This window comes from Macaca nemestrina, chromosome 9 (genome assembly GCF_043159975.1).
Source record: "Macaca nemestrina isolate mMacNem1 chromosome 9, mMacNem.hap1, whole genome shotgun sequence".
In the NCBI taxonomy this organism is placed as follows: domain Eukaryota; kingdom Metazoa; phylum Chordata; class Mammalia; order Primates; family Cercopithecidae; genus Macaca; species Macaca nemestrina.
Genome location: NC_092133.1, coordinates 75,859,463 through 75,863,434, shown reverse-complemented (window position 1 = coordinate 75,863,434; position 3,972 = coordinate 75,859,463). Strand labels below are relative to the sequence as shown.

The 3,972-nt window shown below is 45.8% G+C and overlaps 1 long non-coding RNA gene across 1 annotated transcript; it reads left to right on the top strand.

The window, feature by feature from the left end:
• Window positions 1–1,367: 1,367 nt before the first annotated feature.
• LOC139356073 (uncharacterized) lies at window positions 1,368–2,937 on the top strand. Its single transcript, XR_011607450.1, has 3 exons — window positions 1,368–1,691; window positions 1,920–2,129; window positions 2,204–2,937. It is a non-coding gene; the product is annotated as an uncharacterized lncRNA (long non-coding RNA).
• Window positions 2,938–3,972: the final 1,035 nt, after the last annotated feature.

Below are 3,972 nucleotides of genomic sequence, written 5' to 3'. Positions count from 1 at the left end.
AATGCTTCCTTAGCTTCCCTCCAGACTCAGGTATTGTGTTTCCAGTTCCCAAGTGCACAGCAGGAGTAGTGATGTCCTCACTGGCTTCTCATTTGCATTAAACTGTGAGCCCCTTTAGGGTGGGGACGGGATCCTGCTCCCATTGCATCCTCTGTACCTTACAACACATCCTTGCTTCAGGCCTCTCCAGATAGCATGTGCTGAAGGGTGCCCTGGGTGCTCAGAAACAGGTGCATGAACTTTCTCTTTGAAATGTTTTTGCCCCCGTTTCCTAGAGTTCTTGGCATTTTACACTCCTTTATATGAAATCAAGTATCGAGTGAGATTTTTAGAATCAGACCATGAATCAAGTAGTGTGAGGGCAACACAGCAAATCTACCTTTTCAGCCATTTCCTTTTTCTGCCCTCACTCTCTGTGAACCAAACCTTGTTAAAGTCACTCGACACCAGAGGATGGTTTGCAGTTGTCACCTATTTTCAGGACACCCTGACTAAAGAGCCATTCGATCATTTCCAATTCAGTAGATGCACCCAGCACTCAGATTGGCCTTTTCTCTCAACCAGGATCTTTAAAGTCCATGAGAAGAGTTCCAGTCCTGAATCATGGACATGTGCAGCAGTGAACCGCAGGGCTAATGACAGCATGTCCTGGAAGGATCTCTCTGAGGCTGATTGTCTGGGTTCTGGCATCAGCTTCTGATGGAGAATCAGGTCTCCCTATGGGAGGAGTCAGACGAGAAGCGATCCCCTGCTCCGTCCAGTTGTGATGAGTTGGTTAGGTCTGGTTTTCCACACTGAACTAAAATGAGCTTTCGCTACGCCAGGCACAAGACTGACCCTAGAAGCACACATAGCGCATCTCATAGAAGCTTTTAATAGTTCATATTTACTAAAGAGTAGGAATACAGAGCGATGAAGATGAGCTGGAAACAACAGGTGACTTACCAGCAGGCCAGAGTGTGCTTTTTCTTTGTCCCTCCATGGAAGATGTTAATTCTCCCTCCAGTTGTGACAATCACTTGGTTCATTTATGGGAAGGTTGTCAGGGGACCTTTGAATCACGGCCTTCAGATGCCGGAAGGGAAGAAGGAATCCCACACAGGCCAGCGGATCATGTGCATGCATCTCTCTCCCTTCTCAACTAAGGAAACTGAGAATGAAAGAACGTGAGTGAGCAGAAAGGGAGAGGCGGCTGTCAGGAAATTAGCTCTAGAAAAAATACCCATCTGCGAGTGAGTTCAGAAACCCACACCAGCCTCTTGGGAAAGCCCCGCTGGGGTGTTTTGTTTTAAATCTTTGTACAATGTTTAGACCCAGTTAACACAGAAATGGAAACAAATGGTCAGAAGAGATCCAGAGAGAGAGAATTCACACAAAAGAACACAAAGTACCTTAAGATTTATCAGTGATCAAAACATGTGAAGTAGCTAAATATCTCCTGACTGCAATGCCGGCCAGACTGTGTGGAAACTCGGTTCATACCAGCCGTTCTAGGGGTGGTGTGAGTTGTCATCATCCTTAGGAAAGCGTGTTGTTGTAGGATCAACGCATCCTTCAAAAGGACTGTGCCTGTTTATAAGTTCAGCTGTGTCTGCCCTGTGAAATATGGCAAGGATATTAATTCCAGGAGAATGGAGCTTCATGACAAAAGATGCCCAATGAAGGATGAATTAGGGACATACTGAAAATGGGTAAGGAAATTGTCAACTCACAACCCAGCAGGCATTAAGTAAAAGAGGAGGAAGCATTACAGCAACAGTTTTGATCACACTGTACTTTTATAACCATGTGAAATACATTTTCTAGGTACAGATAGATTGTGTAAGGGGTCAGTTGTGAGGACATCAGGAACATGGCAGATTATTTAAAATCATACTGAAGATGATGCTTTGTCTGATGAAAGTGATTCTAAACCATAGGAAAACGATTCAAGACAGACAAGAGCTGCGGCGGTGGGTAGAGAACTCCTACAGATGAGAGGTAAGGAGCCTTCCTCCCCGCAGTTGCAGGATCCTTAAGCGCTCACGAAGATGATGCCACAGCCCCTAGACTCTCTCAACACACACTTTCTCAGGTGTTGGCTTTTCCAGATCACCCCTTCTGCTGCAAGAAAGGTCCTCAACAACTGGGTAAGTTTTGTTTTTTTTTTCCCCTCCTTGCTTTTGGGCCAAGTCAGGACATGCATGTATTTTTCTCCCCACAGCTCTGTGCCCAAGCCTTGCAGAGGGAGACGGCAGAGAGGAAGGCTGCCTGCAAGCAGCACAGGTAGGTAACTGTGATGGACAAATTTTAAGGATGTTTTTGTTTTAAGATGAAGCTTTGACTGTCTAGTAAAGAAAATGGTGTTTTCATTCTTCTACAAGTCACCTCTTTCTCCGTCTTCAAGACAGGAAATGATGGAAAAGCAGGGAGTGCCAGAGAGACACATGAGTCAGGAGGCAGCCCAGGGACGGCTGGGGCTAGAGAACCCTTGCTGGAGAGGGAGGAGCTCACTGTGAAGGCAGCCGCTTAACTTCTGCTGCACAATCCACACACCCTGCTTCTCCTTTCGGGGGTGAGGGCTTGGGCTGGGTAATTGTTATGTTTCCTGGAAACAGTTCCAAGCACTTACTAAAGAGAACAGTAATCCCACTGGGTGGCAGGACCCTGTTTTTCTCAGGTGCCACAGCTGAATGACTCGTGGCTGGTCCCCTGTGGATGGTGGAGCTCAGGCCCCTCTACTGACTGTGGACATCGTTCCACCCTGACGTCTTGGTTACTTTTAACTGAGGGGATGAGCCTAGAAGGCAAATGGACCAGGTCCTCTTCCAACCTTGAGTCAGTGGGACAGCCTTATTTTTTTTTTATTTGAGAAAAGTAACACCAATAACATTTTAGAATGGGAGTTATAAGTGTTGATGGGAGCAGAAATTTTCTGGCTATGTCTTCATGGATCAATATTTCTTCTTTTCTTAAAGAAGCATTTATTTACACTTATTTACACTTTTTGGAGCTTCCTTCATTCTTTTTGTTTGTTTAAATAGTTTATTGTGAACTATAAAACTTCATTAGTAAATTAAATTTCTATGTCATCTTACTTCTCTAGCATTTGAAGTGTAATCCTAAAACTTTCCAGTTAATTTCTATAGCTTTTACCTTTCCTCATGACTGTTAGTCTCTTTATGTCCATTTCTGTTCATAAATATTGATAATACCTGGTCAGATACGGAGGTTAGATTAATTTTGAACACCCTTATGGCTTGAAGAAAAGGAGAGAGTGCTGTTTCTGTCCAGGGTTCATTGATATTCTTCCCATCCACGGCTGTTCCTATTTTAATTTTGAGTCTGTGCTCACAGGATGAGTGACTTCCTCTGACATGCGCAGTGAACTTTTGATGTAGCGCTCACTTCCAGCTGCTTAGAGCCCGGCCTGGCCACAGTCAGTGGAGAATTAAGAAAACCCCTGGATGAGGGCTCTGTGGTGTCTTCCTCAAGGATGAGGCCCAGAGGGCGGCAAAGAGAGTGAGGTGGCAGCAGAGGGTGTGGAGGGTTTCTCATTCGGCACAGAGCATGGAAGCCCGATTAAGTCCCGTTCCCTTCTCTGGCCCTTAGCAGATTCAGGACCTCATTCGGTTCCATGAGGAACAGCCGCTCTGTCCCACCTGAAAACACAAAGACAAAGGTAAATGCTGGGGTCGTTTTCCCTCTAGTTCAGGACACTTTTGTCTTTTCCTACAGCGCCCTCTCCTGGCCTATCCTCTGCTCTGTGGATTTTTTGAAAGCAAAATCTTCCCCATGAGCTTTCAGGCTTCTCTATTTCCAGTTGGTCATCTTGGGTGGCACCTCCAGAAGCCATAAAGGCTTAAGGGCGGAGAGCTGCAGGGCTGTCACTGTTCTGTTTCCAGAAATAACGAGAGGATGCCGTCGAGCTCCACTGGGGTCGGTCTTATGGCCCAGTAGACCCTGCCGATCCCTTTTACTCACGATGGTGTG